Source organism: Myodes glareolus, chromosome 1, assembly GCF_982192425.1.
Source record: "Myodes glareolus chromosome 1, mMyoGla1.1, whole genome shotgun sequence".
Classification (NCBI taxonomy): domain Eukaryota; kingdom Metazoa; phylum Chordata; class Mammalia; order Rodentia; family Cricetidae; genus Myodes; species Myodes glareolus.
Genome location: NC_142026.1, coordinates 22187366 through 22212171, shown reverse-complemented (window position 1 = coordinate 22212171; position 24806 = coordinate 22187366).

Genomic DNA, 24806 nt, shown 5'->3' with positions numbered 1-24806 from the left:
CCATATGTGGGGATGTCATAAATTTGGGGATCTGAAGACAACTCTGGAGGGTGTTTTTTCTCTTCTACCAAGTGGGTGCTGAAGGCTGAACTCAGGCTGGCAGGTAAACTTACCCACTGAGCCATTTCACCAACCCTCTCCCCTAATTCTCCTGTGAAAATCCTACCTCACAGTATGATGGCGTTTGGACATTAGGTCTTCAGAGGTGTTGATATAATGGCAATGAGACCTGCAGGGTAGGATCAGCAGCTTAAGCAGGAGGCACAGCCAAGCTTTTGCTCCCCATACCTGTAAGGATAGCCATGAGAAAGAGGCCATCAATCTACCAGGAAGAGAGCCTCTACCTGAACCCCACCATGAACCTTGACCTCAGACTTACAGTTAGTAGAGCAACCTAAATTTCTGCTACGCTGTAAGGCCCTGCCTCAACAAAATAACCATAGAGAAATGAGTCGCTGTCCGTGGGCTTAGACTTACACTCTGCCATTATAACTCACAGTGAGGAGCTCCCAGGGATCAACTTGGAAGTGGGTGGGGTATGGGAGCCTTAAAACAAGTACCAGGTAAGAGTGGCTCTCGGGTTACACCGCATTTTATTCCAGGAGCTCCTGCCACAAATAAAAGGGTTTTGTTTGGTTTAGTGTAAGTATGTTCCCTTCAAAATTTGCGTCATACTAAAATTACCGTCTGTTTATCTGAATTGTAAATCTACTGGCCATCTTAAGTTTTATTTGGCAACTCCATCGAAGAGCCAAGTCTCCACAAAGGCAAAGAGCTTTCCACAATGGAAGGCAGATCAAGTCCCCTTGGCTAGTTAGGTTTTTCCATTCTCCGGAAAGCTGAAGTTTCAAGTCCTTGGTAGGGTTCATCCCTCCCACCTATTACCTCATCTTCTCCCACTTTTCTGCCTTTTCCACTGCAACCTTTGTTCCCAAGTCATTTTCTGGTGATTCCCTCTAATTGGCCCCATCTGATCAGCCCTAAATCCACGGTCATGGGATACATGACTCTAACAGGATAGTTCTGTATGCTGTGAATATCTCTGCTATTGGATTGTGAGCTCTATAGGCTCAGAGACTAGAGCCATGGCTCTTACTGTTGACTCCACAACTCTTAACCTGGCATAGAGTAGGCGCCCAACTAACTCAACTATTGTACTCATTCTGCAGAGTCTTAGAATATGAGTGCCAATTAATTAAAGATGCTTTTGAAGATTATTATTGTTCCTAGCCCCTATAAAGAATCATGAGAAACTCAAGAAACTTTCACTAGGGGTTGGAGAGATGTCTTTCAATGGGTCAAAGCATTTGTTTTTCTTGCAAAGGACCATGTTTGGTTATCAGTACCCCCACTAAGTAACTGGCAATATCTTGTAACTCCAGTTCCAGGGGCTCCACCACCCTCTTCTGGCCCTTGTGAACATTAAAGAAACACAGCATAAAGGCAGAGAAACAGGTTCATGCATAGAAATAAGTTAAAAAATAAATTTTGAAAAATCAAAAAGAAACCTTAGCTAGAGAAATAGTAAATGGGCCTGGTCAAGAACTCCACTGTTGCTATTCAGTTACTCTTTGTGGAAAGGATGTAAGAAGTTCTTATTTAAGGGTGTTTGCATTTTTAATATTTCTTCATTATGTTAATTTGTTCCAACTCTATATTGTACAGCAGAATTTTCTTACATTTCCATAAATTGGGATAAATATAAGAAAGCTATTTCTTATGTTTCCATGTGGGCAACTCAGACTCGCTTTCCTTCTACATTTGGCCCATGTTTCTTTCCTGAGAGTATGTACATTTCTTTCTCATTCCCCTCCAAAGAAGATACTTCATCTTATCAGCTGGAAGAAATACATTTTTTTTAAAAAAAAATAGCTGGGAGCTTCCAATGGGAAGTAAAATCAAAGAAAAATTAAAATCTTTAATTTGCAAAGTCACTGTGACTCTCAACATGGAATGTAAGAAATAGTTGGAAGGTCCAGTTAAAGCAAAATTTAAGAGCCTGTCTCTGCCTGAGAGCCTTTGGAAGTGAAATCAGCATAAACCTATGGCACTCAGGAAGGCTGCTCTTAGCCGGTTTGCATTCTTGTCTTGTGGCAATTGAGTGTAACCTTCAAAATATAATGAATGAATTGTGTGACATCGTAGGGGTGTGGGGGTGGGAGGAGGTGGAAGATTTAGGGGAAATGTCAGGCTTGAGTGGGAGCTAAGAGCCTGTGATTGCGTTCATTTGCTTCATGCAGCTGAGGAGAGCAACCAACTGGAACTGGGGATACGGTGAAAGAAGTGGGAGAATTACAGACTTTTTCTCTCTCTCTCTCTTAATTAAATGTTTCTTGTGTTTTACTTCCTGGCCTTGACTGATAGTTTCTTTCCCCCTCCTTATATCAAAGCAACTTGATGTTGTCCACAGGGGGTAGTGGGTGGGTGGGGCCACAGATTTTCTTATGGTTATAATGGAAATAGTTCCTGGCAGCAGATACAAATGTGTTTGTCCAAGGGAAAGACTGTGCTTGTCAAGGATTTGCTTGGATGCGGCTCCCCTCACTGGGAGTAGTTATTTACTCTTAATTAGCCCTAAACACAGTTGAGCAGAGTCAAGGCCGTATTTTAAAGCCATCATTGCTGCCTCAAATCTGACTGCAGTGGGAAAGGATGACTGACAGTGATTAAAAAGGCCATTGATGGGCCCGTATTAGAATTCATCATCAATAACGAAATCCAATGAGAGGGACAACATGTATTTTATGTTCCCATAAACACAGATTTAGTCCAAGGAAGCCCACATAATAGGGCTTGTGGCATGGGCTGAATTGCTCTGAATTTAATTTAGAACAACATAAAAGATCCAATATCAGCTGCAGGGCAGCAGCCCAACTTCAGCTTGGGGGAGGCATCTGTTATGAGAATGAAAGCAATTTCTGCAGTTTGCACTGAGCCCCTTCCAATCAGGAAAGGCCTCATAAACAGTGAAAGCCATCTCATCTTCCCCGAGTGACAGCACATCCCACCTCCTTAGCTGCCCTATTGTCCTCTTTAAAACACCTTCTACCAGACGGACGCTCTCTCTCTCTCTCTCTCTCTCTCTCTCTCTCTCTCTCTCTCTCTGTCTCTCTCTCTCTCTCTCCTACCTCCCCCCCAGACATAAACACACCGTCATAGACCCAGAATTTCCCACCTATTCAGCTGATTTAGGTAAATTTCTCTGGGGACCACGGAAGGAAATGGTTTACTTCTCCTGAGGGTAGAGGGCACTCGGTAGTGGAGCTCATCTCTCCATCCGTTCCTGCCTTCCAGCGGGTGAGTTTCCTCTCAAGGCTAACCCATTCATACTTGTTTTCTACTATAGCCTTGGCATTGGCCAGCACTGTGATGTCTTTTAAAACTTGGTCCAAGTCTATACTGGTTCACCTCTGTAGATGCCAGGCCACATGTCCAGAGAGCTCTCTGATCACTGCCACGTGTCAATACTGGCTCCACCCCTCCCATAATTTTCTGCTCAGACAGATGACCAGAGAAGTACCTCTTCCTTTCTCTCCCAAAGGAATGTCCCAGTGTCCTATTCTGCTAATGGAAACCACCGACCCTAGCCCCACCCCAGTCGTATAATGAATACAAACCCTACTCTTCCAGTTTCTGGCAGCCTTGATCTAGAAAGAAAGAAAGACCCTGCTATTATTTAAATCTACCCTTGTTTCTATTATATCTCTATTCAGGAAGCTGATGTCATCCTGCAGACCTTCCTTCCCTTGAGGGGTGAGCAACACCTCCCAAGGCTCTTGTGGCTCTGCCAATCATACTCCCCTGAGAGCTGCTGCCTGGGGACAACAGGGTGAAGATGAGGGTCTTGGAAGGTGAGTCTCCAGACTCAGGCAGGGTGCTGAGAGAAAGATGGGAAAGGGGGGAGGGGACAATTTCTTCACCGCGGTTTGCAAACACTGGCCCTTTCCATAAACGGTTCTCAGGGCTTGAGCCACAAACATTAGAGCTAGAAGAAAGAGTGAAAAGGTGACCATGTGTACTACACAAATCTTGTTGAGCAGAAAGAACAAAACCCTTAGGTCTCCAGTGGAAAAGGCTTTCTTATTTAGAGCTATTATTTTCGTTGTTGATGTGGTCGTTAAAGCCCGCTCCTTCTATTTGCTCCACTTAATCTCTACCTGCGAGAGCTGTGTGTGGAGATTTTAGCTAAACCTCACACAAAGCAAGAATAACGAGAGTCTGTCCGTGCTTCCCCAGGACAACACAGAAATGACACACGCAGTACCGCCCCTGCTGTGTTCAACAGCCTCTGCAAAGCTCTCTCGGCTCTTGGAGAAATGAGCAAGATGCTCTTTGTGAAGTTCATGCTGCTTATGCCAAATGTGGCTACAGGAAATCTCACTCCCGTCCATCGTTCCGTTCATAATCTCTGGTGGATCCGAAAGAGAAGGCTGCAAATGGCCTAACGCACACGGCCCCTCTGATTCCAAGCAGTGAAGTGCTTGACGGGGCCCTCTGGAGAAATTACACGTCGAAAATATGTGACTTAGGCGTAAGCCAAAGCAGTTGAGGAAAGAACTGTTTGGCAGTTACTAATGGAAAACGTTTCCAGAACATAGCTACCTGGTCTCAGCTGTGGAGTGGTTGGCAAAGAGCAGCCCCGAAGGGCTTCACTAGACTGTGGTTGAGAGAAAACTAGCTGCTTGTCCTGATAAAGATTACTGTGAGAACTCTCCAACTTGTCAGGTTTCAAACCCAGGGCATCCGGTTGCCTAACGGCTGTGACAATGGTGTAAGTGGACAGTGCCCTGTGGTAGAATTCAGAGCTGTGGATCCCAACGTCAAGACTCGTGATTGGGAACCACCCTTGCCTTTTCCATTTATTCATTCCACAAATGTTGCTTGTCGACTTACTGCCTTGCAGACATCCTGCTAGGCATTGGAGACGAACCAGTGAGCGAGAGCAGAGGAGAGCAGCCCTCACAGAGCTGACGGGAGCCAGCCATGGAGAAAACAAGTACCTTGTCATGTGCTCATCACCATGATGGAGGATACGCAGAGCAGGGTCAGGAGACAAGGGAAGTGACAGCCCAGTGAACTGAGTTACGGTGGCCTTCACTTGTGACAAGCACCGTGCTAAGCATCGCTAGATACTTTCTCAGTCTAGTCATTGGTACAGTAACACCCAGAGAAGTTAAATGATAAGCTGGATGTGGCTTAGGCAAGACAGGAAGTACCGGATTCCTAAGCTGAAGCCAGATTAACTGACCACCCTTCCAGTGAATAGCAAACTCAATTGGAAACAGCAACAGCTTCCCATATTGGTGATAGCTGTGTGCAGGTATAACATGGGATGTTTTGCATTTACCACAGAGATATCTGCTGGAGCTCCTGAATAAAATCTTCTCTCTCTCTCTCTCTCTCTCTCTCTCTCTCTCTCTCTCTCTCTCACACACACACACACACACACACACACACACACACACCTTAGAGAGTTCTTCGCTTCTGATAATGTATCCTCTCTACTTGACATGTGACAAATCCTGGAAATAAGACCACTCTGTCTTGTTTTGTTTCGGTTTGCACCAATTCAGTTAGGCATCAATGTTCCGATCCACCTCCCCAGCCTCCTCTCTACCATGGCTGCCCTCACCCACACCGTTCTCTTGTACTAGCCTCCTACCATTTGCTAAATATGTCAATCAGCCGTCAGCCTACAGGGAGCGGGGGGGGGTGGGGGCTTCAACTTACTCTTCCCTCTGCCTAGAACACATGCTCTCATGGACCCTCAAACCAGCCCTGCCATCTCCTTAAAGGGATACCTCCCCTGAATGACAGAGAGAAAACAGCACTTGGCCCGGGCTTTCCCATCCTTTGCTGTCTCCCTCACATGGTTTCATTTTTGTGTACAGCTTTTATCATCCCCTGACATATTTTACATGTCTTTTAAAAATTATCTGCCTTTCCCTATTGGAAGCTGAGTTTTGTATCCCTCGGTCTCCCCAGCAACTAGGACAATGACTGGCAAATGATAGACATTCAATAGATAATTTTCAGTTAAATTATTAAATTATAAACAGTACATTTTATTAAAAAGACTGTACACCTTGAAGAACCTTGCCAGTCTAACACAGAAAAAAAATGCACTATACAGCATAGGCTTCTAAGCAAGGTTAACGCCATTTAATAGAATAACAATTCCTTTGAGACAGATAAAATAGGAAGCTATTTCTTGGGCTCTTGTCATCAGAGAGTCATTGCAAGGTAGATGTCAGTATTGTTTAGGGACAGAAATCTTTAGCCCTAGCATGTTCCTGGGTGGTTTTGAAAGGGCACTGATGGAAGAATAGAATTTTTTTATAGATGAAGCACAGATGTATGGAGAGTGATGGAGAAATCTAAGGTTACCTTTCTGGACTTAGTGAGTTTGAATAGCCTCGCAGACATCCCAAGGAGGATGCCAAAGGTTAAGATAAAGCTTTGGCACTGGACTTTGGAGCCATCAGGATAAATGTGATGTTCAAGCCCTACAACACGATAAAACCTTAAGATAGAGCCTCGATGTACAGACATCCACGTCCTGATTTAAAATGGCTTTGCCTGCATTGGTTTTAATGGATTTAGTCTCTTCTGTTTCTGTCTTTATTTGATTTTTCTGGAATCCCACCACCAGCTCTTAGGGTGCTTCTGTGCTTCTAGCCTCACTTCGACCCTACTTCTGAACCTTCCAGATGAGACACTGGACACAGCAGGGAAGAGATAATCTTTCTCTTCTGCTCAGATCTGAATACATGATCACTGAGCTGGGAATCAGAAGACGCAGGACTTTTGTATTGCTCAGTTTTAGTATAAGTTTCTTTTTTTCTACTCATAGTTGCTTGTGCTCCTCTCTTGAGGCATGCTCTTTGGTTTTCTTGAGCCAATGTGTGAAAAAGCTGGCTGCTGTAAAGATTCCATATTAGTAAGCTCCTATGGAGAGACCACACAGCTCTTTTGAGAGATGACCAAGGAACTGCAGCGGTTCCGGCATCCGTATGTTTTGATTCTGTCTAGTATTTACCGCCAGGCATGGAAATGTAAAAGCCTTCAGATCATTCTGGTCTCCGGTCTCAAGCTGCCCCGCTGGCTTTGCTAAGCTTGGTGGGAGAACTACTGTTGTTTCAAACAAGGAAGTTCATTTCACACACTTTGATGGGCAGCATTAGGTGACTGCAGCATCCGGGAGACGCAAGAATTAGTGTGCACTGCAGTGGAAGAAGGGTGGAGAGGAGGTGAGAAAGCAGAAACAACGTGTGGAGTTGGTCAATAGCTGGTAGAGATGGACTGGGGAGTGGTATGAGGAAGATGTGGACCTATGGTAAGGATCACATTACTTTTCTAAAATGGAAGACATTAAGATATATTTGTGGAATATTTGGAATGCTTCTTCAAAGAGGAGTCATTGATTTATGAGATCCATGAGTGCTGAATCAAATGAGCAATCCCTTTCAGAAGTTGGAGCAGTAGTTGTGAGGCTGCCCTTTCCCTACACTAGGAGAAAAGAAAAGCATGACCATGAATTCACAGATTTACTGGTGGGAAGACCATTTCCTTCTGTCTTAGTTTGCTGGGACAAAATCAGAGACAAGAAGGCTTAATGATCAACAATTTCTCTTCTCCCAGTTTTGGAGACTGGAAATCCAAAATTAATGTTAGCATGCCTGATGTCTGGTAAAACGCTCCTTCTTTGGGCTGTCTTTTTGTTTTGTCCTCATTTGACATGGAAACAGGGAGAGATTTCTTCCTCCTTGCTTGGGGACTCTAGCTCCATTGAGTGAGACCCCTATTATATGACCTCCAGTAACTTCGATAGGTCTCAGGAAGCACTTTACTCAATGAGCCAATCTGTCATCTTTTTAATGTAACTTGTATCCAACATCACCTCTTATCAGGCTCGGCTTCCTAACAGTGTCACATAGGGTTTGTGTCACAGACCTTGGACGCTGAGAGATACAGCCAGACTGATGTACCATGCTCCACCCATGCGTCTGAGGAGGCCAGGCTAGACCAGAACACAGTTTAACCCTAAATTCTTTGCTCTGACAATAAGGAAAGAGCTCTAGGATAGAAATACATTTAGAACTTGAATGACAAAATCTCAGACTTGAAGAATGTCCTACAATAGATGCACACTTCCTGTAAGAGTCAGTGTGACAAGAACCTGTGAGTGTCTCGGTTCTTGAATGAGTTCCAGCAATCGCCGGAAAGATGTCTACGTAACTCAAAGGTCCCCGTGAAAAATGCAAGCGCATAGTCCCTCATTCAGAAATGTATTAGGACGTTCAAGACATGAGAGGAAAGCACTAAGGCAAGCGCATGCCCTGGGTGCAAGCCCTGCATGACCTGGGAAAGCAGCCCTGCCATAGGCCAACATGCACTTGCTGAGAGCCCACATTTCCATTAGCACAGTGCAATGCATCGTCATCCTGCAGCCTCAAGCCACGATGGTGGTGTCTACAATGCACCGCAGATTCTTCTTTACATCAATCTCACATTAACCTTTATTGCTGCTGCTCCCATTCTGCAGATTGTAAAGGGAACCTCAGACGTACTCACTAGTAGAAGATTGCAAAGACTATGCAGCTAGCAAGAAAAGAGAGCCAGGATCCAGATGCCGTGGACTTTGACGTCTGAATGCGGAACCTTAACTCCTACTGTGGTTCTGTTTCTCTCCTGTTTGTCTTGTTTTGAGGATTAAATGAGAATAGGTAGGCCGAGTGTTATTTCAAATTGTATATATTGAGTCCCTTCTGTGTGCCAGGCATTGTGCTAAAAATTATATTAATTATGGTGAAGGCTGCTATATGGATATATGTTTCATTAGCACTGAGGAGGTAAAGAAATAGGGACAATTGGGCAATTCCTCCAAGATCTAGTAAGTGAGTTACTGAGCCCAGATTTGGGCTGAGGGTTTAAGTAGAAGATGCAGAAAAATGTGTCCAAGCCAAGCATAATACTGCAGGCCTGAAATTCTAGCACTTGGTAGGCATAAGAAAGAGGATCACAAGGTCAAGGATGCACAGGGTTGTGCAGGGAATTCATCTCAATGACAGAAGGGAGAGGGACCCTGGCTATTGCACAGATATAAGTTGTATATTTATTGTGTGATAAGAATATTTTGTAGTCCTTGTGGGTGAATTGTAAAGGCATTTTGTTGGAAACGTTTCTTTTATAATGGAAAGAGAATAAAAGATTATAGTCAGAAGACGTAAAAGCAGGCTCTTAAGTGATATTTACATTTTATGGAAAAGGTAGGAGCCGTTATCTTTTCTGAGTCTGCAATCCGGGTCTTTACTTTTTTATGATTTTGAAAATCGATTCCCTAGCAGGAAATAAACAAGGAAGCCTCTTCCCCACCGTGCACCAAGGTTTCCTCCATTTTCTTGCTAATTAAAACTTGTCAAGAGGGTGATCTTTCATCTTCGTCGGTTACCAACTGCCCTCCCTGTGCTGTACAAAAGTAGCCCACTGTGCCCAGACTCTCTTGCCAAAGGAAAGCATGAAGCGAAAGAGGCTTGGCCAGAGAGGCGGGAGTCACAGGTGACAGTTAGTTCCTTGTGAAAACTTACAACGTAAATTGTTCCCATCTCCTTCCAAGAAGTGAGAGCTACATGATTTACCAAGACATGGAGCAAACACTAAATTCCATGGTTGCTTTAGCTTTTATTCCCATTAGAGAGCAATGGTGAGCTGTTGAACATTCGCTCTTACAGATAATAGGGTCGCCCCCTGCTAATACCAGGAACAGATCAAGTTGCTCTTTATGCTACTAGGTGGAGCTCTGAAAGAACACCATCAAAATGATTATGTGCATTCAGCAAGGGTGGTGGAAAAACCTCTTAATTTTCTATGGGTCTAGCATAGAGGACTCCATTGATCAGTATCTTGGAATACAGTGATGGAGAAGCAGGTTCATAATACTCTCCATGACCTGGTGAATACCACCGAAGCATAAAAACCATGTTACAAGTCTAACAGAGAAATTCTTTTGCCATGGCTTTGAGCTGGAAAAGCAGGGCTGAAAGCTGCTTCGCGCTGCAGCTAAGAGTCCTGTAATGAGGAGGAGGATAGGGGAGGCGCTTGGCTCTTGTCCAAAGGCTTGCTGAGTTCATTCCCTGGCAGAAACACCACCAAGAAAGACAGAACACCAAGCCATGGAGAAAGGAAAATAACAACTTTACACATTTGTGATAGGCGAAGCCTAAGGCTGGAAGATCACCAAGCAAACTCTGGCTTGAGTGTTTTATAGGGCCGTTGAATCCTCCTCTTTCCCACAGCGACCATCTGGGTCCCCACCCCTCTGTCTTTCTGCTGTTTCTTCTCACTGGGCCTTCTGCCACAAGCCACGGTCTCAGTGGGCCTGCCTTTGTCTTCCCCGTCTGACTATGCTCCTCTACTAACCTTACCTCAGATCCAATGTCTTATGCAATTTTCTTAATTTTCACAATTTTTTCATCTAATTAGAACCTTATTTAATATTTTCATATCAGACCCCACCCATGCTCAAAAATCACTCGTAATGTTAATTTTGCCCGTTTTCCTCATGATTCAACTGATAACACAAGGTCTCTCGTACTGTGAACTTTAACCATCACAGTGTCTATACCCAGCCTCCACATGATCCATTCAATTCATCCACGGAAAGTCCAATCTGCCATGCCTTCCTTGAATCTGACCTGGTGTTAGTCAACTGCTTTGATGGACAGGATTTGGTAGAAATGCCATTCTGAGGCGTTCAAGGGGAGTTCAGAAGAAGCCTTACATCTCTTGCCCAGATTTCTGGGAATAGCCTGCGAGCTCTGAGATACGATGTCAGAATTCCAACTACCGTGCAACAACAAAGTACTCCGCCTACAGGGACTCCGGTCACTGGCAACCCAGCTGACACACCAGACATGGGCTGCCATATTTGTGTTTGCAGAACCTCCTGCCTGCTATGGCTGAATGAGTTTTGGTGCCCACAGAATATAGGAGTCCCAGAAAGATTACATTGCCTATGTTCAAGATTGTGAACAATAATAAAATGGTGATTTAAGTTACTAAGTTTTGGAGTAAAATATCACAAAACAGTGAAAAGGGAAGCAGTGACCAATTCGATCTTTGAGAAAATTTTGGTTTCATTCTATACTTATAAAACCCATTGGAAATTATGCGACACGTAATTGATTCCATATTTTCAGACGAGAAAAAGCAGGATCCAAAGAACCAAGTTGGATTTCATCACTCCCTTGCATTTTTCTTTTCTCACTTTAATCTGGACTGGCTTCCAAATAAATTAGAAAGGTTATTAAGTTTTATTCATGCCCATCAATAATGCTAGCACAACTGGACTATCTGGGGGAAAAAACGAAGTGAAAAAGTTTTACCTGCTTTATCTTCTGCCCCCACTACCTGATAATCAATGGGCTGTTGGTGAATAGAGAACGGATGGATGGATGGGTTCAACATCTTCTCCTTCAGTAAATGCAGATTTTTGCATAAAGATGGTTTGCTGTGATAATTAATCTTGATTTTCAACTTGATTGTATCGAGAATTTCCTAAAAGATAGTAAAGGATCGGGAGAAAATTAGATGGTGAAACCTCTGATGTGACGAATGGGCTGTCTCCTTGATGCGCCTCATGGAATCAAGAATGGCAGTGTTGGGGGGCAGTGAAAGAGGCGGGACCTTGTTGGAGGAAGCAGGCTGTTGAGGATGTCATCATCCTTCTGGGATGTCACCATGTGTGGGCTGCTTTGCTCCATCAAGTCTGCTATTCAGTGATGGGCTGATATCTCCAAAATCCTGAACCAAAGCAAACGGTTCCTCCTTCTATGTTGTTCTCAGACCAAGGTCTTAGCCTTGCAGAAGCAGCTAAGACATATGTGTTTTGCTTTAGTTCTTTATTTTCATAATTAATTCACCCCAGCCACAGCCTTTTCACACAGGGGACCAGTTAGAATGCCAGATTTGTGTCTTCTGCATGACTCCATGACATGACATAACTTTCTGGAGGCCAAATGACCTGCCCCTGCGAGGGCCCAAACTCTTAAAGAGAAAGTGCTTTTTCCTAGGTGGCTGAGCCTCTCTGAAGTCTGTATCATGTTTGCTTGCCGTTGGTACCTCTTGCCTGGATACCCTGTTAGTCCAGAGTGATCCAAACAAACATTTTTGTTTCCTCAGGGAGTATACTCATTGTTCATTCTTGGTTTGTACCACTTTTGAATCTAATTATTAGCACGGAAGAGTCAAAGGTAACTGTATGAGGGAGGGGGTCCTGGTGACAGCTCAAACAGCCCCACGTCTCTGGAGGCACCTTCAATCTAGAGGCCAGCTTCCAACTAGAAGCACAAACCACTCTGAGTTTTATTTCTTCACGGCACTCAGTCCATAGGAAACTGATGAACATATAAGAAAGAAACCCAACTGAGGATGTAGCTGAGTGGTAGAGAGCTTACACACATATACACACACACACACATATACACACTCACACATACACTCTCTCTCTCTCTCTCTCTCTCACACACACACACACACACACACACTCTGGCACAAAATTTGTTAGTTACTAAGCTAGGAAGGTCTTTCTCTCAAGTCCTCATCAAAGCTCACACCCATCTAGGCCACAATGCATAGCACAGAGTTACTTGGGAAACAGCAGCACTTATAGCCTATGGCAGAAAGTTAGGTTTAGAGGCCAGTGGAGGGGACGGGTTTTTTTTTTGGTTAGACCTCATTGACTGGGGTATCTCTCTGAAGAAAAGGCCTCTTGACCTTTTGACCTCTTGGGCCCCTGGGACAACAGGGACGCTGCAGCTGTCACCTCTTCTGGGCTCTTCCCCAAGAGGCATAGCTCTGAGAGCCTGCTGTGAAGAGCCAGGGAGCTCTTATCCAAGAAGGATGGGATTGCAGCTTCTCAGGGAGACAGGCCCCGGACCCTGTCTCTCAGGGAAGTGACTGAACCGCAGCCAAACCACAAAAGTCAACTACTAAAATAGCTTCAGACAAGTCCTAAAAATAAATAAATAAATAATGCGATGAAAGGGATATTGGAGTCCTTGGAGCCCAGCCCCCAGCCCCAAGAGTGTTCCACTGCCAACGGAAGGCCTAGGATAGCACAGCCGGGAGGTCAGGCCAGGCTCAACAACTGAACCCAGGTAGGACCTCGGCCAAATAAACACCAGATACAGAGGCCAGCCAATGAGGACGGCTCTTCATATACTGATGAGTATCTACATAGACCATGTTCTATGCCAGCATACTTGGTTCCTGGCCTCATGGAATTTACAGTCTTATGAAGAAAACAATTCCATGAGCAATGGTACTTATAATTATGATAAGAATAGAAATATTACGTGATCATTTATGATAAGAGGAATTAGTTCAGTCAGGGAATTTAGGTGAGACAGCTTAGCATAAGAGATTTTTGAGTTAAGTTCTTAGATTAATTGATTACCGGTCACCTTGACAGTAAATAAAAATGGAAGCATCCTGGCAGGACAAACTGCACAAGCAATGGCCTCAGAGAGATGGTGAGCGGGAGGGTTGGGAGATGACTGCGAACTGGGAGGCAGAGGGGAGACTTTGTAGTCTTGGAAACCACTTTCACAAGTCAAGTCTTCGGGACTCCAAGATGGGAAGATACTGGAGAGAACATAATCAGATTGTTGTTTGAAAAGATCAGGTGACTTGCACACTAGCATCTACTGCTACTTCACCCAGGGGAGCAGCCAGGACCAGTTATTCATAAGGAGTTTGAGCCCAGTGCTTGAATTATGGGCATCAGCTCCTGTCCACAACGAATCTCACAGGTCTCAAGGATCTACTGTCTTCCATATCTCCTGGTACGTCCTATACAATCTGCATTTCTGAATTCTGACCAGGCAAGCCTTTCTAATCCTAAAGTCTTCGCTCTGGCTTCTGGCCTTCAAGTGAAACCCAGCTGGTCCTTGAGGATAGAGCATTAAGCTGCATCCCACTTTCACGTCCAGCCTCATGAATCACCAGTGCAGGAAGATGACATAGAAATCTTCCTAACAGCCCAGTAATCCTTTCAGTTGCTTGTCCCCAGCCCTCTTGGAAAATTCCCCATTCTTTCCTAATTGAAAATAATCTTTATTCAGCACAAATGTGTAGAATAGTTCTTCCAAGAGGACGTTGAACTAAGAGGAAGACCCAGCATAGTGAATCCCAAGGAAGGGAGAAGAGATCTGGAGGCTGGGAACAACTCACCAGGAGAAGATGGGGAATGTTGATGAAAGAAACCGCTTGTATTTTCTAAGGCTCATCCCGCAGGATGAGTATAAGCTCCTAACATGAAGAAGAACCAGAATTATTTTTTTCACTTCCTCAAGGAGTTCACCCGAGATGGGTTCTGAATGAAGTGGGCCTCCCTAAATAGGAATGTGAGCTGAAAGGGGAAGCAGTTGGAAGGGCTTAGAAACAAAGGCTCAAAAGAGACTATAAATGTCATGAGAGGAAGGGTCACTATTCAACCTCTTCTACTCAGCATCTGCCTTGTAACAACCAAAGAATGAAACCTCAAAACTTAATGAGACCAATTAGACCTCTTTGCTGTACTTGAAGCCCCAAACGAGAAGAACTAAGACTATCAAGTAACATTAATGTCCCCACAAAATGATGATCAATGGTCTTCTGCATAGCAAAGGAAATCTCCCAATGTCCTGGCCATCACCTTCTCTCTACTCTCCAAAATCCCCACTTCACACGTTGCTTTTTCTTAAGCTGAGGATTTCTGTCAATCACCTTCTTTCTTTGTGGATGGCCTCATCTCATACTTCACAGAGAAAGAAAAAAACTCTAAGATACAAGCAGAGCTTCAAAGCACTGGCCTGAGCTGCCATCTTCCCTCCTTCCTGTGTCAATGGCAGGAGGTGCTTTGGAGTTGGAGCCCATGACCCCTTCACTGCCCTCTTCGAGGCCATTGCTACCACGCTTGATATGCCCTTGGTCTGTCTCTACTAATATCACCCTATCATCAAAGGCCTCTGAGCTTTCAAAAGCAAATGAAAAGAAGAGCAAACTTCAAAGGTGATGCTTCCCTGATTCTTCCGATCCATACCCAGTTATGATGTCTATCGACTTTTGTTTGCCGAGCTGATCTCTCAATCTCCTTAGAACTAAACCTGTTATGTATAACCATCAAGCCACACACCACACACACACACCACACACACACCACACACACACACACACACACACACACACACACACACACACACACACTGAATTCTACAAGAATGGTCCCAATGAAAGTTCCCCTTTTGTCATCTTCAACATAGCAGTTGAATTCATTCAATGAATTCAATTCATTCAATCCTCCTCAATTCATTCAACGAATGTTAATCGGATTGCCACTTCACCCAGGGGAGCAGCTAGGACCAGTTATTCATGAGACATTTAAACTCCATGCTTGGATTATGGACATCAGTTCCTGTCCACAGTGAACTTAACAGGACTCAAATGTCTACTGTTTATGGGACTATTCTGAGTGCGTGGACCATCGCTGCTTTCCTCATGGAGATTACATTATTAAAACGTGTCATACTGACACAAAAGACACCCCAAGCTCTCGGTAACCATACAATCAATATCCACGGTCATAGTGCAGAATCCTTTGCTGGTTTGTTCCCCTCTATTCATCCTTCGGAAGTTGCGCTGCTCCAGGAAATCACTGATGGGCCTCCTTCTTTCCATATTTTATATCGCTCCCGGGATCAACCATGAATGCTAGCCACTCTCATTTTTGTGTCAAGCTCAGAGTCTAGTATGTCTTAGATCCCTATATTTAAACGCCTTCTCTGCATCCCACGGACTGCCTCATCAGCACATCCTTCTCCACATGTTCAAAATGGATCCTGTCATCTTCCCAGAAGCGGCTCCTCCCACTGTGGTTCGCATTGCAGTAAATGACATGCTCAATCAATCCCTGCGGTTACCCTGTGAGAACCAACACCACAAGATGGATGCTGCGATGAGCTCACGCCACAGCTTCCTCTGCACACACAAGCACGCAATCAGCGAGTTCTATTTATTTGTTTCCCAGATGGATGCATAAGTCTATTCTCTCCCCTATACTCTGCTGCCACTAGCCTAGTCCAAGTCAGCACCCTTTGCTACCTGTCTAGCTGCATGGCAGCTAGGCCTCTTTGCCAAAGACAGAGTACATGAGAAAACTCTTTCCCATTGTCTCACACTGAGGTAGGGGTGGAGTGAAATTGTGTCTCCAGACAGCCTCTGAGGAGTGGAAACATCTTGTATATGAAGTCAGGACCCTCTACTTCAGTACTGTCTACGGGTGACCATTGCTCACACTGTGGCCCATGATAAAGGTAATTTTTTTCTGCCCTTATTAATGACAATTTCCTTTTCTGCTTTAGATATCACTTTAGCCTCTGTCACCCCTCAAATTCTATGAAGGCCTTGACTCAAAACTTTTCGTATTATAATAGATCTGAAGAAGCAGATGTTGCAGAAGAATGTAATGCCGAGTCCTGACCATACAGCATCAGGCATGCACCTAGTTGTCCATTCCAAGGGTGAGCATCCTTCCCATCCAGCCCTCCAGAATGCTGCCCTAGAAACACCCCCTAATATTTCTCTTCTTTCTCCATCTGCGTCTCTACTTTCTGAAACTTCTGTCTCCCCACTTTCCCGGGTACCCTGTTTTCCCCCAGAAGCCTCCAAGTCCCATCCTTCTTTGTCGGTGTACTTTTGAAGCCTTCAGGGTCTGTGATGAATCAAGTCCCTTGCCTTCTTTGTTCTTGGAATTGGGAAAGGCCAGTCTTTATTTCCTGGAGTTGGGAGGAAGAACATCTGGCTTGCATTTCCTAGTTAGCTTTGTAAAATCTACCAAACAGATCAACACAGAACCTCAAAACAAGCAAAGGAAGAAGAAAGCTTTTGTCCAATGAAGGTTAATTCTGGCCCCGAACGTTGCAACTTTTCTCTGTCTGTATTTCTCCTTTGAGCATTATGACAAGTTTATTTTTGCTGTGAAAGCTTTGTCTTACTTCCGACTCCTGGCTACTTAACAAAGCTTCTCCCCTTTTCGTACCAAAAAGTAGAGTCAATCCCTCAGGCCCAAAAGAGTCCATCCATGAGGTCATAGTTCTTTCTTGTGTCAGTCAATCAACTGCTTTTTCTTATTTCCCCAAATCCAGCCACTCAGGTCCTACCATCTTCTTGGATGGATTGTCTTGCTCTAGCTTCAGTTTAAAACCTGTTCATTGATAAAGTTTCCCTTATCTCCCCAGGATTCTTCTCCCACCAACCACACTCTCAACATATTCTCTATAAAACATTACAGATGGGTCAGTGAGCATTGACTGCACATAATTATTGGGTGGCTGCTTAGTACACATTTTTTATTCAATTCAATTGTAATCTCTGTAAGGGCAGGGGCTCTGTCTTCTTCCCTTGTATCTCAGAGGTCACACACAGCAGTTGTGGGTGAGTACGAAATGCCTACCAAACACTTTCTGTAAATGAGTTCATTTGCTCTTCATACTTTTGTAAGGGGAACCCTCATATAAGGGAGAAGAAATAAGAACCACATAGAAGGCAGTGTGTTCAAGATTGCACTGTCACTATGGAAGAGCTGGGATCAAACTCAGGAAATGTCACCAAAAAGTTGTCCATTATATGTGAAATATACCTACGTATGACTTCGGGAAACTTGCTTCCTGGGGGTCTGGAAAGATGTCTCAGAGGTTAAGAACACAAGATGTTCTTGCAGAGTTCAGTTACCAAGCACTCGCATGGCAGCTTACAACCATGACTCCAGTTCCAAGGAATCTGACATCTTCTTCCTCCCTTTGGGCACCAGACTTATGCATGGTACACATATATTTATACAAGCATATGCTCATACACATACAATAATAAATAAATCTTAAAGATCCCTATTTAATAATGTCAAAATAAAGACCTGATAGTGAATAGTGCAACACAGAGTTCTTAAGTGCAGTGATGAACTTCAGATGTTTCAATCTCTAAATAAACTGTGCTCTCTTGAAATCAGTCTTTTAATGCATATTGTCTCCTCCCCTCCCTCCATTCTTCCCTCATTCTCTCTGTCCCTTTCTCCCTCCCTCCCTCCCTTGAGATTTGAGGTCCATTTTTATTTGCTGCTGTGTCCTATTATTTTGGAAATAAGCTAACAATAACTTATTGGAATAATACTTATATCCATATGGAACTAAGATGAACTTTTCTCAGTGGTAAAATGTCAGTATGTTACACTGTGATTTTCAGTTGGCATCTTTTTATAATTTGGAGACCCCCTGACATACTGTGAACAGTTTGGGAATACTCCTGACACACTGTGTGCAGTTTTGGGACCCCCCTGACGTACTGTGTGCAGTTTGTGGATACTCCTGACATACTGTGAGCAGTTTGGGAATACTTCTGACACACTGTGCAGCTTGGGGATACTCCTGACACACTGTGTACAGTTTGTGGATACTCCTGACACACTGTGAGCAGTTTGGGTACCTCCTGACACACTGTGCAGTTTTCAGATACTTCTGACACACTGTGTGCATTTTGGGGACCCCCTGACATACTGTATGCAGATTGGGGATACTTCTGACATACTGTGTGCAGTTTGGGGATACTCCTGATATACTGTGTGCAGTTTGGAGATACTCCTGACATACTGTGTGCAGTTTGGGGACCCCCTGACACACTGTGTGCAGTTTGGGGATACTCCTGACACACTGTGTGCAGTTTTCTATGAAGAGGAGGTGGTAAGAACCAGAATACTGACTCCCAGGAATCTGGGAGTTTCTGACTTGAATTAATCACTGGCTTTGAGTACTCATTGTCAGGTCACCAAGCCTCTGCCAACTCTAGAGAAGATAGGGTGGACTCAGCCACTTCTGTTGGTTATTTTCATAATAGAGATGATATTCTCCAAGTCCTTCCATAAAAATAGATGATAAAACCATGGCGTTAGGCCAGACTGCCAAGAGATTGAGTGTTTTATCCTTTTCTAAGGAGTTCTACATCCCACGGTGTGCTTGTACTTAAGCGCTATCTTTAAATAGTAGCCACTCATAGAAGCTCTGTACCGTCTCATCCCCTTCATTCAGCAAAAGAAGGCTTGATGAAAGAAAGGTACTGATTCCCTGCTCAGAGGGTGTCAAGGATCCCGGGGAGTTCTGAGCTTCCCTTTCCTATGAAGAGGATGTTGCTTAGAGTAATGACGTGAGGATGATGCTGGAGTGTTTTGTGAAAAGGATGTCTCAGGGGAGAGAAGTAAGTCATGGAAGCCAGCCCTTATGTGGGGGAAGGGACATGCTAAAGACAGCAGAGCTGGAGCCTTAGGAGCAAGGCCACACTATGTTTGAGCTTGAAGGGAGAACGTTCCATGGACCTCTTTTGATAGTAGAAAAAGAAATGGAAGAAGATACATTTTGTAAAAAACCAGGCTATTAGATACACTCGTAGGCTCTAAATATTTTTAGGATCAATCATTCAGTTGTGGGGAGGTGTTTTGGCCCCTTTCCTCAAGTGAGCAAGCAATAAATCATGTTTTGGGAGTGAAGGGTGGATTATTGTATCGCTCTCCTGTGAATATAGTAAGCGCCAGCTCCACTGTGTTGCCTTGCGATAGAGTCTCAGATCCCTCCCCTCATTGCCACTGGATGAGTAGGGGCTTTTTTTTTGCAGAATATCGTCCTGAACTCCCTAATATTCACTAGATTGGAATCTCTAGGGTCACTCTCCAGGAATTTCCTTTTTTTAAAAAAAAAATTGTTTTTACATGCTTTGCACACCTAACTTGTATCTTGGATATGGAAGTGACAGCAGGTACTGTCCTGAGCTGACCCAATAAGTCCTGAAGTTCACATTTATCAAACTAGGGTCCTTGATATGCTTACCTCGTTGCCACCAGCTAACCCCGGCTCGTTTGCTAGAGATGAACCACAGCTCACACCAAGGGCCTCCTGTTCGCTTCGCCTTCCCTCCTGTACAGCTGACATTCTCAGTCCAAGTGTGTGCTGTGGGCTGAATCAGTTCACCCAAATTTGTAAATTGAAGCATAATAGCAAGTTATTATTTATCACTGGGAGTGGGTGTTGGGAGGTGATTAGATCAGAGAGGTAACAACCTACCAAAGAGGCCCTCAGGCTAGAGGTGCCCTACCCCTTACACCAACTGAAAACAGCACAGCCAGGGGCTGTTGGTGTATGCGCAAATAGCTTTCAGCCAGCTCCGAAGTCACCATCCACTTGGCTTGGACTTCCCAGCCTCCAGAATGACAGAAGTAACTGTATATAAGCGATGTGGCGTATCAAACAAATAGGCGATGCTGTATAGCTGTAGCAGCCTCGATGACGTAACTCAGCATCCTTCTTCACATGTCCATTGGATTAAAATGAAACTTACAGAATGCTTTTTACATTTACTGACGTTTACTTTTGGAGTCTCATCAAATATGGGTATAAAGTTATTGAAATCTCCTGCTTTTAAGTCTCATTAGCACTCTGTGCTTGTTTCAATATAGCAAGATAATCCTGTTAAAAGCAACAAAAAATTTAGATTATTCTTTAGTTGTTTTTTTTCTCAGCATGCTGATATGTTTAGAATTAAAAATATGTGACCTAAATAAAAGTAAACTCCATTCACAACACACATAGTCAAGGAAAGGCCACGGTGTACATTCTAACTCTTTAGTGGCCATAGATTTCATTTCTGTTAATTGTCTTTCATTTCCACCCCTTCTGGCCTTCCTTCTGTAGTGTGAACATTTGTTTTCCCACAGTTCTGTTTGGGTTGGGTTTTCTCTCTTTGAACAACCTGAGCAGCCTCTGTCTTAGTACAGCTACTACCTCCCAGCTGGGCTTTCCAGCGAGGCATCACTAATTAGCTCACAAAGACTCATTAGAGGACAGCCAGGAACGTTGGAGCTTTTATCTGGTTCCCATGGTCAAGGCAGGCAGCAGCAGACACGTTGTCATCTGGTGTGGAGAAGAGAGAAATCCTGACACTGTCCATCTGAGGCCCTGTGTCTCCTAGCATCGTGCAGATGTGCTCTGGGGGACAGGAGGACAGTTGACAAACAGAATTAAACACCTGCTGCAAGGGAGCCTGATGGGAGAAAGCAAAACCGTCACCCAACACAGTGCTGACAAACTGCACCAGTGGAGAAGTCTTGCATAAGAAATTCCGCTCAGGGCACACGGCAAAGCTTCTCAGCATCCTCTCTGCTTGTTGCTCATGTCAACACGGCTGCCCTGATACCCAGTTCCATTCAACCTCGCTTCCCTCGACCCCCACTCCGTCTCCCAGTAATCAAGCCTTTCTTTGTCTTGTATTCTCCATCCCTGTTCAATTTTGAGAATGTGAGTCTCTCCAGGAAAAGGTGAGTGGATGTATAGGTTATTGTAAAAATCAGCTCTTGTTTACAAAAGTCTAGCTTTCCACAGTGATTGCCAGGGGAATGCTCGGTTCCACCTGCCAAACATCAAAGGAGGCTGAAGACACCGACTAGAGTAGCATCCAGTTAGCAAAAGTGTAGTGGCCCAAAAGAGAATGGAGAAAGAAAACAGAAGATAGGGAGGAAGGAATGAAAATGTTCAAAATATGTTGCAAATAGTTATTAAAATATTCAAAGAAATCTATTGTTTCATATACTTAACATAAGCTAAAAAAAAAAAAAATGTCCCCAAATCCCTCCACTGCCAGCAATGGGTGACTCTGGAAGGATCCCTTTGGTGTCTGGAACCAGGGTTCCCTCTTTACAGAGGCAAGCAGACTCATTGCTCATGTGGGGCTCACAGGCGCCCAGTAATTTCTTCCATCTGTCCCTTCTTTTCCACCGCTCCACAGTGAATGCTTGTGATGGCGGCTAAGCCAACGATGCCTGCCTTTCTCCCGACAGGGGCAGGAGGAAGCTTGGTGCTTACTCTGTTCAGATCTGCCAAGTCTTGACCTTATATTCTCATCGGCTTGGCCCTTCCTTTCACTTATATAACTGGAAAATTGGTCATTAATAAGATTTAAGGCACCTCTACCTGGCCACTTCTCTGTATGTATGAAACTAATCCTTTTAACCTCCAAGTCATTAATTTTAGCTCTGAAGAAATTTAGCAGTTCTTCCTAGAGGACGCCAACACATAAATAGATTCCCCCCTTCCCCCTCCTCCTGTTTGCCTCCTTCATAATTCTAATGACATTACAATAATAGCTGCTTTTTAATTTCAAAATTGTGTTTTTAAAAGTAGTCAACCAGGCCCCAACCATTCAGAATTTAAAATGCTGGTGTTAATGAATGACCACAGTAATTTCTAATCCATCTTGCCTGACTTGGTGGGCAGGTGTGCTTCAGAGATTATATGCCTAGTTCTACTCTCGTCAACCCCACCCCACCTTGAAGCCAGGAACATTGTGTCTGATGCCTCATCCTTCCACACTGTGTACATTCCCTGAGAGCATTTCATGAAATGGTAGCTTGGTATTGTTAATTAGGCCTCTTGTGGTCTGACGTCATTTGTCTTCACGATGGCCCGCGGGTTCTGATCCTAAGGGAGGCTGTGCAAAGATGAGACGCTAATGTCTTTAAAAAGTCAAACGTATTACTCCTGGAAGTGCCTTTGTGAGTTTAAATTAACAATAAGCTTTGGTGCAATCCCATCCTATAACTCCACAAGAAAGTCCAGTGAAGACATTAGGCTTCTGAGGCGGTTAATCTTCCCTGGCAATGCGGCTGCAGTAAGACTCACCTTGGAGATGAAAAGCGCCCCTGGGTGTGTCTGTGAAAACGGCTCCTGAGACAGTTAGATCACGATGGTTGACTGTAATGAGTGATCGGTCCCTTGATAGAATCAGAGTGTGATGGCCTTCCTGGGAGAAGGGGAGAGGTGTGCGGGGATCGACGGAGAACTAGTCACTGGGGACATCTTTTGTGGAGCTCGGTCTTGTCTTGGCCTTTGTCTGTCCTCGCTTTCTCTGTCTCCTGTCTCCCAGGAAGTACAGAGCAGCCCCTACCACACTCTTCTCCCCCTGTGGTGTTCTGCCCGAGCACCAGGGACCAAGCAGCCATAGAGCGATCACTTTGAATCCATGGGCTCAGATCAGATTTTTCTTCATGAAATTACTCTTTAAAGCCTTGAGATCCAAGGGAATGGAGAGATGGCTCAGCAGTTCAGGGCACTTTTGGTCTTGCAGAGGACCCGGGTTCGATCTCTAGTACTCACATGGTGGCTCCCAATCACCCACAACCCCAGCTCTGACGGATCCAATAACATCTTCAGGCACCAGACATACACATGGATCACAGATATATATACAATCAAAACACTCAAACACATTAAAAATGAAATAAACAAATGTAAGACAATATAAAAATAGTTCTTCCAAACATTTTTGGTTACAGAGCTGAGAAAAGTAATATAGTTTTTTAGTCATTATTCAGTTACTACTTTGTCCTATTTCTGTATAACATATCTGACTTACAGTATGAAGTAAATAACTCAGTATTTAACAGGTACTAGGATAGAGTAGGCAAGAAACAATTGTTCTATGTTTGATTCATGAAGAACACTTCATCATGATCATAACCTTCAGTAGAAGAGTCCATAGACCAGATGGCAATGGAGAAAAGCTTCCTGAGAAAGAAATCCCAAATCTAGCATTAAAATGAGATCTAGGACCTTGAAAGTCTTACCTAGAATGGCCCGAGTCCTTGAAGCCCTTGTCACAAGCTTCCAGGACTCTGTCACATTCCACACAATATTTATTCATTTCTTCTTTACACAAGCTCGCTTTTCTGACCTCGCCTTAGCAGAGCCAAGCCCTTTACATGCTGCTTAGGGGACCACTGTCCCTTGAGTCACCCCTTGCCCTATTAACAGGGCAGAAGTCTTTGGTTTGATACTGGCTTGAGCAAGAAGAGGTATATTGCAAGCATGATGGGGTCACAACCTCAAATACAATTAAATAAGAACCTACGGGTTGCTGGGGGACTTAGACTCTTGCACTAGCAGGAACCATTTTTTTCTGTGTGTTTGAGGTTTTACCCAGTTCAAGTAATAAAACTCACACTATGAGTCTGCACCTGAAGCACATGTCCATCCCCGAGCCAGTGATTGAGGTCAAAGGGATGGGCCTGACCCCATAGTAATCCTGTGGTCTTTTCCATCCGTGGCTCGCCTCATTCAGGAAGGCAGGATCTGTGGCCAATAAAAAGCAGCAGCTGAATAGACAGCTGACGGTGACTAACATTGACAGTATCTTTAGCATCTTTCCGGAACCACTGCGTTTGTTTTTGGTCTGTTATCGCCAAAGTCTTACAAGTCTGAAGTGTAGTTTCTGTCGCTATCACTGTTGAACAGAGGAAGAGGCAATTAGAACAGTTGGATAGACTGTCCAAATTCATGAACTCGGTGAACAACAGAATCAGAATCTGAATTCATACCAGCTGACCTTAGTCATTCAACTCTCCAGACACCCTAGCCCTACCAAATTCCCGACTTTTCTCCCTCTGCTTTTTCTTCCCCCTCTGTAGACTGATACAGATGCAAAGGTCAGACACTGAACTGAAAGGAATTCTCTGGAAGCTTTTTTGCCCTGGCTCCAAGTCTGGGTGCTCCCATGTGCTCTTTCTGGGCGTCTCCCAGCAGGATCTGTGGCTATTCCTTTTCTACTCAACTGTTGCCATGCCTTGGACTGAACTGAGAGCAGGATTAGATTTCCTGGCTTCCGTGAAGAAAGTATTTCTTCATATCCCTCACCAACCAGACACCCCTCCTTGCTAGGAAAAGGCCCGCTTACTGACA